Consider the following 15,693-nt stretch of genomic DNA (forward strand, 5'->3'; position numbering starts at 1 on the left):
TGGGAGAATTCCTAATTTTGTCAGCGTAGAATGGTTAGACAAACCACAGTACATCCATACAATGGAATACTATTTAGTAATATTTAAAAAATGAACTATTGATATACACAACAACTTCGATGTAACTCAAGGGAATTATGCTAGGTGATAAAAGTTGATCTCAAAAGGTCAACTACTACATGATTCCATTTATGTAATATTCTGAAAATCAGCTAATTCAGGGACTACCAGACAAAGCTACAAAAACATTAAATAAAATACTTAGGAATAAGTTTAAACAAGGTGGTGAAAGATCTGTGTACTGAAAACTATAAAACATTGACAAAAGAAATTGAAGAAGATGGTCAGGTGCAGTGGCTCATGCCTGTAATTCTAGCACTTTGGGAGGCCAAGGCAGGTGGATCACTTGAGGTCAGGAGTTCAAGACCAGCCTGGCCAATATGGTGAAACCTCATTTCTACTAAAAGTTCAAAAATTAGGTAGGCATGGTGGCTGGTGCCTGTAATCCCAGCTACTTGGGAGGCTGAGGCAGGAGAATTGCTTGAACCCAAGAGGCGGAGGTTGCAGTGACCAAACATCATATGCCACTGCACTCCAACCTGGGTGACAGAGTAAGACTCTGAAAAGAAAGAGAGAAAGAGAGAGAGAAAGAGAGAGAGAGAGAGAGAGAGAGAGAAAGCGAGAGAGCACGAGAGCAAGAGAGGAAGGAAGGAAGGAAGGAAGGAAGGAAGGAAGGAAGGAAGGAAGGAAGGAAGGAAGGAAGGAAGGAAGGAAGGAGGGAGGGAGGGAGGGAGGGAGGGAGGGAGGGAGGGAGGGAGGGAGGGAAGGAAGGAAGGAAGGAAGGAAAGAAGGAAGGAAGGAAGGAAGGAAGGAAGGAAGGAAGGAAGGAAGGAAGGAAGGAAGGAAGGAAATTTAACAAGACACAAATAATTAGAAAACTATACTGTGTTCATGTAATAGAAGTACTAATATTGTTCAAATACCCATAGTACCCAACATAATCTACAGATTCAGTGCAACCCCCATCACAGTTCTAATGACATTTTCTCATAGAAATAGAGAAAAAATTCTAAACTTTTCATGGAAACACAAAAGACCCTGTATAACCAAAGCAACCTTGGGCAAAAAGAACAAAGCTAGAAGCGCCACACTACCTGATTTCAAAATCTACTACAGAGCTGTAGTAATTAAAAGAGCATGGTGCTGACATAAAAACAGACACATAGACCAATTGAGCAAACAGAAAACCCAGAAATTATTTAATTTAATTTAATTATTAAATTACTTCTGGATTTTTAAATAATTTGATTTATTCATTATCAAAAAGAAAAAACATTACAAATGTTGGCAAGGATGCAGAGAAAACAGAACTCTTTTACACTGTTCATGGGAATATAAACTAGTACAGCCATTAGGGAAAAGAGTATAGAAGTTCCTCAAGAAACTGTAAGTAGAACTGCCATATTATCCAGCAATCCCAATGCTTGGAATTTGTCCAAAGGAAAGGAAATCATTATAGTGAAGAGACATCGACACCTCCTTGCTAAGAAAATGGGATATATACATATATATACACACACAATGGAATACCATTCAGCCATAAACAAAGAATGAAATCATGTCATTCACAGCAACGTGCATAGAACTGGAGGACATTATGTTCAGTGAAATAAGCCAGCAACAGGAAGTTAAACACTGCCTGGTCTCACTCATATGTAGAAGCTCAAAAAAGTTGATCTCATAGAAGTAAAAAGTAGAACAAGGATATTAGAGGCTGGGAAGGAAAGGAAAGGGGAGGATAGGAATAGGGAGAAGTTTGTTAAAGAACACAAAATTACAACTAGATTAAAGAACACAAAATTACAACTAGATAGAATGAATGAGTTCCAGTGTTCCATGCCACTGCAGAATGACCATCCTTAGCAATAATAGATGATACAGTTTAAAATAGCTAGAAGGAGGATATTGAGCCTTCCCAACACAACGAAATAAATGCTTGATATTGTGGATATGCTAATTACCTGGATCAGATCACTATACTATATATTATATGTATCAAAACATCACTATGTACCCCAGGAATGTGAATAATTATTTGCCAATTAAAAAAATAAAATTAACCCGAAAATGTGGTATATATACATACAATGAAATACTACTCAGCCTTTAGAAAGAAGAAAATTCTATCATTTTTGCCACAACACGGAGGAATCTGAAGGACATTATGTTAAATAAGCCAGGCACAGAAACGCAGATACCACAGGATCTCACTTGTATGTGGAATTTAAAAGAGACGGAGTCACAGAAGCAGAGAGTAGAATGGTGGTTATAAAAGGCTGGAAGTTGGGGTGGGGCACAGAGATTGGGGAGATGTTGGTCAAAGGTTACAAAATTTCAGTTAGACAAGAGGAATAAATTCAAGAGCGTGGCAACTATAGTTAATAACGATGTATTGTATACTTGAAAATTGCTAAGAGAATAGATTTTAAGTATTCTCACCACAAAAAAATGTTAAGCATGTGGTAATAGATATGTTAATTGGCATGATTTAGCCATTCTGCAATGTACACATTTATTAAAACATCTTGTTGTATACTATAAACATATACAATTTTTATTTCTCATTTAAAATAAATTTTTAAAAATCAGGTATCTCCTACTTCGGTGAAACTTCTAGGGGTCCAGTGATATGGGGCATGTCAAGCTAACCCGTTGACGGTGAAAGACGAGTTGTTGCATCGGGCCTTTCCTATAACCAAGAAAGAGGAATAATGCCTAGTGAACTTCTTCAGACATTGGAGACACATTTCTCATTTGGGTGTGTTACTCTGACCCATTTACTCTGTGGGACCTGAAAAACTGCTAGTTTTGAGTAGGACCCAAAACAAGAGAAAGCTCTGCAAAACGTCCCGGCTTCTGTGTGGGCTACTCTGCTACTTAAGCCATAAGATCCAGCAGATCTAATGGTGCTTTCAGGGTCAGTGACAGATAGAGATGCTATTTGGAGCCTTTGGCAGGCTCCTATAGATGAACTGCTGCACAGTCTTTTAGGATTTTGGAGCAAGGCCCTACCATAATCTGCTGATAACTATTCTCCTTTTGATAAACAGCTCTTAACCTACTACCAGGCCTTAGTGGAGACTGAACAGCTGAGCATGGGCTATCAAATTACCACACTACCTGAGCTGCCCATCATGGACTGGGTATTATCAGACCCACCAAGCTGTGGCATTGGGCATGCACAGCAGCACTCCATTGTCAAATAGAAGCAATATAATTAGGCTGGGCATGCAATGAAGTCACAAGTCAGCTACACGAAGAAGTGGCCCAAATGCCCACAGTCCCCACTCCTGCTACACTGCCTTATCTCTCCCTGCCTGCATCTTTGGCTGCATATGGAGTTCCCTATGATCAGCTGACAAATTAAAAAAGAAAAAAAAAAAAAACTTGAGCCTGGCGTGGAGATGGTTCTGCCCAATATGCAGGCATCAACCATAAGCGAAGAGCTATAGTACTGTAACCCCTTTCTGGGGCATCCCTTAAGGACAGTGGCGAAGGGATATCCTCCTGGGGGGCAGAACCTTGAGCAGTGCACCTGGTTGTGTACTCTTCTTGAAAACAGAAATGGTCAGATGTGCAATTATATATCAATTCATGAGCTAAGTCAGTGGTTTGGCTGGATAGTCAGGGACTTGGAAGAAACATGATTGGAAATTGGTGATAAAGAAATCTGGAAAAGAGGTATGTGGATAGAACTCTCAGAATTCTCAGAATGAGCAAAAAAAGCACAAAGATATTTGTGTTCCATGTGAATGCTCACCCAAAAGTGACCTCAGCAGAGGATAATTTTAATAATCAGATGGATAGAATGACCCACTCTTGGATAAAAGTAAGCCTCCTTCCCCAGCCACCCATGTCATTGCCCCATGGACTGATGAACACAGTAGCCCTGGTGGCAAGGATCATTAGGCCCTGCCTGACAGCACTGACAGACAGCCACCCCAGTCATCGCCCCATGGGCTCGTGAACACAGTGGCCCTGGTGACAAGGTTATTCATAGGCTAAACAACATGGACTTCCACTCACCAAAGCTGAGTGGCTACGGCCACTGCTGAGGGCTAATATGGCACAAGCAGAGACCAACGATGAGCACCCTGATATGGCACAATTCCCTGAAAAGTTCAACCAGCTACCTAGTCACAGGATGATTACATTGGACCACTTCTATTATGAAAGAGGCCTTGCTTTTGTTCTCACTGGAATAGACACTTACTGTGAATATGGATTTACCTTCCCTGAATGCAATTCTTCTACCAAAACTACCCTCTGTGGACTTATAGAATGACTTATTTACTGTCATGATATTCCATATAGCATTGCTTCTGACCAAGGAATTTACTTCACAGCTGAAGAAGTGTGGCAATGGGCTCATGCTTATGGGATTCACTGCTCCTACCATGTTCCCCACCGTTCTAAAGCATTTGACTGATAGAACCGTGGAAAGGCCTTGTGAAGACTTAGCTACATACAGCATCAACTAGGTGGCAAAACCTTGCCGGGCTATGACAAGGCCCTCCAGAAGGCAGTATGTGCTCTGAATCAGTATCCAGTATATGACACTGTTTCTTCTATAGCCAGGATTCACTGGTCCAGGAATCAACAGGTAAAAACAAGGGTGGTCTCACTTATGATTACCTCTAGTGATCCACTAGCAAAATGTTTGCTTCCTGTTCCCAAGACTTAATGTTCTGCACGCAGGTCTACAGGTCCAGAGGAAGGAATGTTTTCTTCAGGAGACACAACAGTGAGTGATTCCTTGACTTAGAAGTTACCTGGCCACTGGGTTCCTCATGTGTCTGAGTGGCCACTGGGTTCCTCATGTGTCTGAGTCAAAAGACCAGGAAGGGAACTATGATGTGGTCTGGAGTGATTTACCTTCACTACCAAGGGAAAATTGGACTACTGCTCCACAGTGGAGGTAAAGAAGAGCATGTCTGGAGTAAAGGCAAGCCCTTAGGGCATCTCTTAGTATTACCATGCCCTGTGATTAAGGTCAATAGAAACTAGAACAACCTAATCCACGCAGGAATGCTAATGGCCCAGATCCTTCAGGAACAAAGGTTTGGGTCACCCCATCGAGTAAAGAACCATGACCACTGAGGTGCTTGCTAAAGGCAAAGAGAATACTGAATGGGTGGTAGAAAAATGTGATTATAAATACCAGCTGTGGCCACATGGCCAGTCACAGAAATGAAGACAGTAATTGTCATGAGTATCTTCTCCTTATTTTGTTATGAATATGGTTGTGTGTATGTGTGTAGATGCATTAAGCAAATACCTTTGTTTTCTTTCTTCTCTTATTCCCTTATCAAGTTACATAAAATGTATTGACTTTATATCAGTACCTAAGTACGGTTAACTTTACATTATAGTATTTAAATGATGAGATGTCAGGAGAAGAGTAAACATTACTCAAGGATTTTTACCTCCTCTTCTGATTAGTGCATTTTTAGTTGCATGCAGGATAGTTGAATCCTGTTAGGCAGAATTATGACCTTGTTATTTTCTTTATTTGGTAATTAAGCATAGTTTAAGGAGATGCATATGGGTGCCAAGTTGACAAGGGTGGACTCATGATGGTTAATTTTATGTATCAACTTGACTAGGCTAAGTAATGCCCATATAGCTGGGAAAACATTATTTCTGGGTATGTGAGGATGAGTCCACAACAGATTGGCATTTGAATTGTAGACTGAGTAAAGAATAGCCATTCTCATCAATGTTGGTGGGCATTATCAAATCTATTGAGAGCCTGAATAGAATAAAAAGGTGGAGGAAGAGTGAATTTGCTCTCTGTCTGCTTGAGCTGGGACATCCATCCTCTCCTTGCCCTCAGTCATTGGCAGTCCCAGTTTTTAGGCGTTCAGACTTGGACTGGGGCTTACACCATCCATTCCCTGGTTCTCAGGCCTTCAGACAGACTCAGACTGGGGCCTACACCATTGGCTTCTGTGGTTCTTGGACCATGGGTTTAGACTGGAACTACACCACCAGTTTTCTGGTTTCCCATTTGCAGATCACAGATTGTAGGACTTTTCAGCTTCCATAATCATGTAAGCCGGTCCTTCATGATAAATTTCCTTCCTATATAACCTATTGGTTCTGTTTCTCTGAAGAACCCTGACGAATATAGACCTCAAGGGAATTATGCTGAGTGGCGGAAGTCCATTTCAAAAGGTCAATACTATATGATTCTGTTTACATAATATTTTCAAAATCACAAGATTATAGAGATGGAGAACAAATGAGAGTTAGGAAATGGGAATGCAGGCATGGCTGTGAAGGGCATGGCTATGAAGGCATGGCTGTGAAGTGTTAGCATGAAGCAGTCTTGTGATGATGGCACAGTTCTGCATCTTGATTGTGAATGGTAGTTACATGAGCTACACATGTGATACAATTGCATACAATTACACACACACACATTCAGTGCATGAATAAGTGGTGAAATCTAAGTCAGTTCTATAGATTGTACCAAGGTCAATTTCCTGGTTTCATAGTGTTCTATATTTATACAAGATATCAGTACTGGAGAAGGCCAGGGTAAGAGGTCCATGGAACCTCCTTACATATTTTTTTTGTAATTTCTTCTGAGTCTGTAATTATTTTAAAATAAAAAGTTTTAAAAATTCAGAAACTTCAGCACATTAACCATTATTAATAATTCTTTATGCTATACCTTGCAACAGAACACAACACAGTGTGCACCATTGCACCTGAAGTGAAAACCTAAGCTACCCCATCGCCTTCCCTTCAAAATAGATTGCACTTAAACAATCTCCTACAGTGGCTTTCACAATTACTGACTAATCCAATGGCCCCTGAAGAAGCTAATTCAAACATTGCCAGAACAAAAGGGCCTTTGTGATTCTAACAATCCCATAGTTTTAGGACTTTTCCTCATGTTAAGTGAACTGTGAGTCACCTGCATTAATGATGAACTGATGAATAATGAATGTTCACAAACACAGATGAGTGAGCTGCTCAATGTATTAGTCGGGATAAACTAATTGTTCTAAGAAACAACCCCAAATTCCAAGTGTCCTAACACAATGAAAGTTTATTTCTCACTATGCAAAGTTCAAAGCACATATTTCTGATTGGGTGCGTCTCCTCCCACAGTGACTCAGGGATCAGGGCTCCTTTCATGTAATGTCTACTCCATCTTCAATACAAATTTGCTCTTGTATCACCCACCTACAAAGAGTGGGGAAGAGAGGGAATATATTGAACAGGACACGATGCTTTCTGGGTCAGCCCTAGAGTGGCTACGTCATTTCCTCTGGCATTCTTCACACAGCTCCACCTAGAAGCAGGTGGACTGGGAAAGGCAGTCTAGTTGAGTGGCCAGGAAGAGGAAATGGGTTTGGTGAGCATCAGCAAATCTCTGCCACACTAACATTTCTAGGCACACTTTTCCTGAAAGTGGAAGTGTATTAGTCTGTTTTCACGCTGCTGATAAAGACATATCTAAGACTGAGTAATTTATAAGGAAAAAAAGATTTAATGGACTTATAGTTCCACGTGGCTGGGGAGGCCTCACAATCATGGCAGATGGCGAAAGACACATCTTACATGGTGGCAGACAAGAGAGAATGAGAGCCAAGCGAAAGGGGTTTCCCCTTATAAAACCATCAGATCTCGTGAGACTTATTCACGACCAGGAGAACAGTATGGGGGACCGCCCCCATGATTCAGTTGTCTCCAACCGCGTCCCTGCCACAACACATGAGAATTATGGGAACTACAATTCAAGGTGAGATTTGGATGGGGACACAGCCTAATGATATCTGGAAGTTAGCTGCTAAACAATTGAAGAAGAGATTAGGTAAGCAACAAGGGATTAAAGTAACTGGAGGATGGGACACAGAAGGTTCTATGTGGGAGCTTTATTTTCAGGGCCAATCAGAAAACCATAACTTGTTGATATTCAAAACGATCTTGAAATTTATAGAAGGCTGAGAACTGCTCTCACAGCTACTGTGATGTGATCCCATATGTTTTGCCAGTTGTTTTTCTCGTTACTTACTCTAATACTGTCCTGATAATCATTCACTGTGTGTAACCAGTATTCACTGTTAATTACTCAGACCTCAATTCTCCCCTTCCATTTATTGAATGTGAAATAATTCACCAAATAGAGTTGAAAAGGAGAAAAATTCTCCCACTAACTCTCCCCCTCACTCCAATATGAAGCTAGAGCTGAGTGAGAGCATAGACTGTCCACGGCTTCCAGAACACATACTCTTCTAATCATCTTTCCCAGTAGTACAGAAAATGGCCAGAATTTGCAAACAAGAAATTCAGTTGAATTATGGAAAGAATAGACCCAGTAACATACCTTTTCCTTGACCAAATCTCCAGCTGGGCCAAATTTGGCCTCTCAGTGGCACAGATGGGTTATAAAAAGACTTAGTCATGATGAGAATGATGAAGGAAACAGGAAGGAACCCTTCTAAATATTTGACAGTCCCTTTTCCAACCCAAGATGGGAACATGGTTTGTTCCATCCAATACTGCCCCCAAATGCCCTCAATTTATCTAATGTCTTTCTGAAAAGGAAGAAAGTATCCTTGCTTACGGGTGAGAAACAAGGGTCTTACAAACAGTAGGATGTCCAGGCATTTTGCTTATTTTTTAATATGTGTGTTACATGGCCTTTCCTGTTCACTAACTCTTTAACTGCAGGTAAGAATGCTCTCAATAGGAGTAATATGTCACTTCATGAAATTGGTGGAATTTGTAAAAAATTACACGATGGATGTGCCAAGTCTACACATACCTAAGTGATCAGTCACAGCCATATCTTACTCCAAAAATGAAGGGAAGGGATGTAGTTTTTAATAATTTAGCAGAAGCAAATGGAGATTGATACTCTGGTTGAAATTGTTTTGGAAAAACAACACTGTTACTCAAGACAGCCATGAAAAATGAGATTAGCAAGCCCAACATTGTAAGTCAACGACACACAATCTTTTGTCCTCTTTTGGTACTTTGATGACAGTCACCCAATTGACTTTGTTACTTCTAGCATCCTATTGTAAAGAGGCTGTCAGAATCACTGTTAACTTGTCATGTGACCCAGTGAACAAATGAGATAATTTTGGCTTGGAAAATCATACAAAAATCTGTTAAAAAGATAGTCGCAGTTATGTGTAAACATCAAATCTAGGGGATTCTTGTATAAAAACATAATTAGAACTCTAAATTTCTCAACTTGATTTTCCAAAGTTGCAAGAATGGCATGCCTTTTGTTTTATTTTGATTTTGTTTGTGTGTGCATGTGTGTATTCTTGGCACACTGACCTCACCAATATAAAATATAAAAATATAAAAATTCACCAACATTATTTCATAAAATGACTACTCAGTATTAATTTCAATGAGGTTTTACAAGCCTATACAATGGGGTTATAGATCAGAAGTCTGCAAAGTTTCTCTGTAAAGGGCCAAAAAGCAAATACTTGGGGCTTTGTGAGTCAAATGATTTCTGTGGCTCTATGTAACTCTGCCATTGTAGCCTGAAATCAGGCATAGACAGTACATATACGAATGAACATGTCTATGTTCCAAGAAATTTTACTTACATGTGGCAAGTAGGATTTAACTCACAGGCTATAGTTTGCTGCCTCCTCTTATAGATTTATCTCCTATAAAAGTTACAGCTCTCTGCAGCTGTTCAGTTTTCCCCTTAGATAAAAATGTTTTTTCATTATCAAGACACTAATGTTAATGGCAATTACTTTATGACAATTTCCTTATATAAGACACAAAAGATATGACCTCTAATTACCTCTCTAAAGGATCTGTCACATTTCATGAATTACCAGGAGGACTGATATTGTCATTGGCTCATTCAACCTCCATTCAAAACCCTCTAGCATGCCTTTCAGCACTGCAGATGATGGGGCGTGAACTATATTTACTAGACTCTCTTGCAGCTAGAGTTCCAGAGGTAAATATGCTATTTCCTGACTGATAAAGGTGGCAGTTAGCTTGGAAGTCTAGGTATGTGTGGAACTGAGGGAGTTATTCTTGTAGGTTCAAGTAATAACCTGTTTATCAGCCTCTCAATGATACTATAAGCTACATAGATTCATCAAATATCACTTTTTGCCTAAACTGGGAGACTGAATTCTGTCCTCTGTTGTTAATAACCATGACTAATACTAGGGATGGTTATGTTAGAAAGTTAATAACAAGCATCTCCAAAATTATGTATATATTTGCATTTTATATGTTTGTATATTTATACATTTTATGTATCAATTTTAGTTTATTGTCATTAAAATATCCTGTTACATATGGTGAAATAGAAATATGTATTTAATATTTATATATAAACACTATTTCACCACATGTAACAGGATACATTAATGATAAAAAATTTCCAAGATATAAAAAATGCACTTTGATAATGTAGTCAAATTAAAATCAAAAAGTTATACATTTCTAAGATACTTTTCAAATTGTATATAACTTGACATGTGCTTCCTGGAAAGGAATTTCTTTAAAGCAAGTTTACCTGCAGCAAATTTTCAAAAAATGATGTTTATCACTATGACCTCACCCCTTTTCTTACACGAAGACTCCATTACATATAGCAAGATGACTAAAGAGTCAGATGGTGAGTTTAAAAAAAATATCTGAGCAACTAGATGTAGTGGGTTGTGTGGCTGAATTCTTGGTCTGATTGGTCCAGGGATCCAGTACTGTTGTTAATAAAGAAGTCTCCTATTGGGAACATGTTAACGATTAAAGAAACAGATACAGTATCACGTAAAGTAATCATTTTTTACTTTCAAGGCTAATCAAAATGGTTCCAGAGACATATATAGGGCAATTATATTTGCCCAGTCTGACACAAGATCTACTAAAAAGAGAAAATATCTACCTATTGATGCATAACTTAAATTTATCCTCTTATAAATATAGTTATATGATTTTAATGCTATATCTATACCCACCCATGATGACTCTGTGTAGAATACACTAGAACATGCCAGAACCTTCTGTTTGCCTCTATCAATTCCCCACTTTGCTCATGGACATGTTCCAGGCAAGGGAACATGATTCTACGACATCAGTAGTCTGTTTTTATTCCTTTAATTAACCCAAAGCTTCACAACCCAAATATCTATTCCCAATGTATCAGCCTCATCATCTTTTTTAACTCTTCCTAACAGCAAGTTTCCTATTTTCAGAAACTTCTTACCAAAATGTCAGGAAAATTATTTCAGTGGACTTTAAAATGTTTATGTTTTAATTTTCTGGTTTATGAAATATTAAACATCTTGAGTATTAAGTCTGAGGAAACATGAGAAACAATCAGATGAGGATCCTCTCCGAACCCAAGATAGATATTATAACCAGCAATCACCCAGCACTTACAAGAAGCCATTTGTTGTCTCATTTAATTCTGATACCAACTTAAATTACAGATATTATTATAATTCCCATTTGACAAATAAAGAAATTGAGGCTCAGAGATGCTCAGTAACATGCTAAAGCCATACAAGTGGAAAATGACAGAGCCAGCACTCAACTCCAGGTCTGTCCACTCCAGTTACTGCCCTTGACTACCATGTCAGGGTCGCCTAAATGCTAGGCAGTGACAATGTTTTTGACAGTCAGCAGTGCCAGCAAAAAAAAATGTATTCAATTTCTTGAAATTGGGAGATTGCATGCTTCTTACTTATTTTGATTTTAAATCACCCTTCTTTTTATTAAATAGTGGTTTACTACATAATTAGTAGTAGCTATTCTCTGACATTACAGTCCACTGTGGGACAGGTAGGTAGTCCCCCTAGGGAGATCACCTCCAAGTAGTGACTCAGGAATCCAGGCAACATCTATTGTGAGGATCCACTACCTTGGAGTTCTTCACTTCAACCAGGGACACAAGGAAAGGGAGAAAGAGTGAAGAAAAAACTCTGGTTCTAATTGCCTTGGCCTGAAATTGAGCCAAGTTATATCTGTTTATATTCCATTGGCCATAACTCAATTGCATGGCCCTATCTAAATACAAAAAAGACTGGCAAATATAGTCTTCCCGTGTACCCTAAAAGGAGAGGAGAACCTAACACTGGTGAACACTAGCAATGACTACAAGAATTCTGTATCAATAATCAATGTCCTTACATAGCAAAATCAGCTGCTGATGACTCTATTTTGAAATATTATTATTATTGTTTTACCTTACTGGTGCATAAATCCAAAACTCTCTACTGAATCCTAATCAATATGGTACATGGAGGAAAAACATGTTCAGACTAATTAATTTTAAAATAACTAGACTGTGGCAAATTAGGGGGACAAAGAATTGGACTTAAACTGAGCAAAAATAAGTTTTTATATCAATATTGTTAAAAAGACAGACTGTTACTAATTTCTACTAACACTTCTTTCTCATCACGCATTCTGTACAACATAGTCCCCAGTGTATCTCAGATCCTATGTAAAGAATAATATGCAGTATTTAAAAGAGTGATTTGATTATTAATAGGTTATCACGATTAATAAGTAAATATATAAATCTCCTCTGTTTATAATAAAACATATCCAGTAGAACCTTCAATCCAAAACTCAAAAACTTACATTTTTTAGAACCTATATATTCAATTTATGGAATTAAAAGAATTAGTATAATTATTTTCTTAAAAGAGGTAATTCAATGTCCTCTTAAGAATATATTATATACATTGGGTAGTAGCCACACTGATTCAAGGTGGTTCACAAGACAAGGAGCAGGAAGGAAACAACAAAATATTCACAATCTTAAAGGAAAACATTGGCACACACCTGTAGTCCCAGCTACTCAGGAGGCTGAGGTGGGAGGATTGCACTGAAGCCCTGGAGGCTGAGGTTGTAGTGAGCCATGATTGCACCACTGCACTCCCACCTGGGTGACAGAGCAAGACACTGTTAAAAAAGAAAAAAAGGAAAGGGAAGGGAAGGGAAGGAAAGGGAGAGAGAAAGAAAGAAAGAGAAAAAAAGAAGAAAGAAAGGACAAAGAAAGGAAGAAAAGAAAGAAAGAAAGGAAGAAAAGAAAGGAAGGAAGGAAGGAAGGAAGGAAGGAAGGAAGGAAGGAAGGAAGGAAGGAAGGAAGGAAGGAAGGAAGGAAGGAAGGAAGGAAGGAAGGAAGGGAAAGAAAGAAAGAAAGAAAGAGAAAGAAAGAAAGAAAAAGAAAGAAAGAGAAAGAAAGAAAGAAAGAAAGAAAGAAAGAAAGAAAGAAAGAAAGAAAGAAAGAAAGAAAGAAAGAAAGAAAGAAAGAAAAGAAAAGAAAAGAAAAGAAAAGAAAGAGGAAGAGGAGAAGAAGAAGGAAGAGGAGGAGAAAGGGAGGGAGGGAGGAAGGGAGGAAGGGAAAAAGGGAGGAAATCCAAATATCTAAAATTACAATGGTATTTCCAAAGCATTGTCCAAAGTTTCAGCTTTTGGATTGACTGCCAATTTCTCAATTTTAACAGTGAGTTCTGGAGGAAATTTAAAAATATTTTATGTGACTGATGAATAAAAAGTGGGAAAGACATGGTGGCTTCTTGCTGCATGCATATAAACACGAATGTTTGATGCTTCTCATCTCTGATGCTGTGGAATTGCCCTCTGGTCACCCTCCACTTAAGTTCAGAACAAAAGTAGGCCAAGAGGTAAATCACTGAATATTTTAAATAATCTTCCAGAGAGAGTATTTGTTCAACTGGAAAACTCTGAGGGCTGAGAACTTTGACAGTAATCTGCAAATCCACTAAACTCATCTGGTTTTGATTCCCTCATTCATCTGAGTTATCACAAGAGTCTGAGATGATGTCATATGTGCCCAAAGTGATTTTTCAAACAATTATCTTTAAAGCTTGATTTGTTAACATTCAGCAACCTTTACACATTGGCGAAGTAAAATCACTACTGAAAGGTTCAAATAAACTTCTAACTCAAAGAATTTTAAACAGATCTACTTGGGGGCAAAAATCCTCTAATTTCTAGCTTATATCTACAGACTTTTTAAAAAGCTCCACAAATAAAGTCCCCCATCTGAAACTTTTTAATTGCTGAGCTCCTTATTAATCCTACTTGATGTCCCATAAATTACATATAATGGGACCATTTTGATAAGGCGCTAATAAGATCTTCTAAGCTCCACAGTTCAATATGCCAATGAACTATGTGGAACATGGGTCTCTCATCAGCACCTCAAATTCAACACAACCAAAACTGCATTTGTTGTTTCCATAAAACTGACTTTCTGCTCAGTTGTAACTCCATTCACTCAAGCCACTCAAGGTCAGAATCTTTAAGTCATCTTGGACATTTTTTCTCTTCTCTCACCACACCTGAAAAGTTGCCAATTCCATTAGTTATTTCTTTGAAATAGCTCTTGAATTTGCCTCTTTATTTCCAGGCTACTGTCATTACTTCAGTTCAAGTATTTTTTACTTCAAGTCTAGACCACCAAAAGAACTTTCTTACTGGTTTGTCAATCGCTTTTTTCCCATCTATCTATGGACAGATTCTGTTCTTATCTGCCACTCACCTATTTTAAAAATCTTTTCTTGGGTTCATATTCCTATTCCCAAACTTAATCTCACCTAAAGACTCTCAAGAGTTTCTGGGGCTAACATCTTTATAGCACTATTTCCACCCTAGTTCTGTGCACACCCTGACATAAAATCCAGAGAAAGTACACTGCTGGTTTCCCAAATACAGCTTGCAAGGTGTCCCTCCCCAGCTTTGCTCCTGCCTCTCCTGCTCACCTGGTGTGTCCTTCTCCCCATCTCCTCTCCTCCATCTGCTACCACTTATCAAACCTGGATCCTTAGAAGTTCAGCTAACCCTGTGATATTTAATGGAAGTTATTTCTCCCTTCTCTTACCTACTATCATTTCTTGTTTGTTGCACTCCATATACATTGATCTTATTTTGCCTCATATTCTTTCAAATATCTTTATTCCTCACTAGGTCTTAAATCCCCAATTCCTATTCATCCTTTTACCTTCCACAGCTCTTCTCGCTGTATTTAAGAACTCCCTTCTTTGCTGAGCAAATGCCTACGTATCTTTCAAGACCTATCTCATCTATCATGTCCTTAGAGAAGCCTTTTGTGACTTTCCAAAGAGTTACTTTATGCAGAGTTTTCATGCCTCATTTCTGGCTCTGATTCCCAACATTGTAATTTTTTGCTTACATATTATTTACTCTTTTGGAAAATAAAACGATCATGTCTTATTCAGTCTTTTTGATCTGTGTGTTATCTCAAGCCCACTACAGGACCTGTGTGATACATAGTATCCAGGAACTGTATAGTAAGCTTGCCTATATTAAGATAAATTTTTACAAAGTGGCCCCATTAACCTGGTTTCAGCCTCAATGGTCTAATAGATAGGATCCACCTGGAATTATTAATCATAGTAAAAAACTGGCAACAACTTGAATATTCCAAGTTGAGGATGGTTAAGCCGGCTATACCATCTCCACATGATACACTGTTATGCAGCCATTAAAATTATTATTAAACACTAAACTACACAGAAATTTAGATGCTGTATTGTTCGGTCAACAAATCTTTACTATTAGCATAAAAATTAAAATGTGAAATACAGATATATATATGATGACCATACTTACATAAAATAAATGAAC

The sequence above is a fragment of the Macaca nemestrina genome, chromosome 14, assembly GCF_043159975.1.
Source record: "Macaca nemestrina isolate mMacNem1 chromosome 14, mMacNem.hap1, whole genome shotgun sequence".
Lineage (NCBI taxonomy): Eukaryota > Metazoa > Chordata > Mammalia > Primates > Cercopithecidae > Macaca > Macaca nemestrina.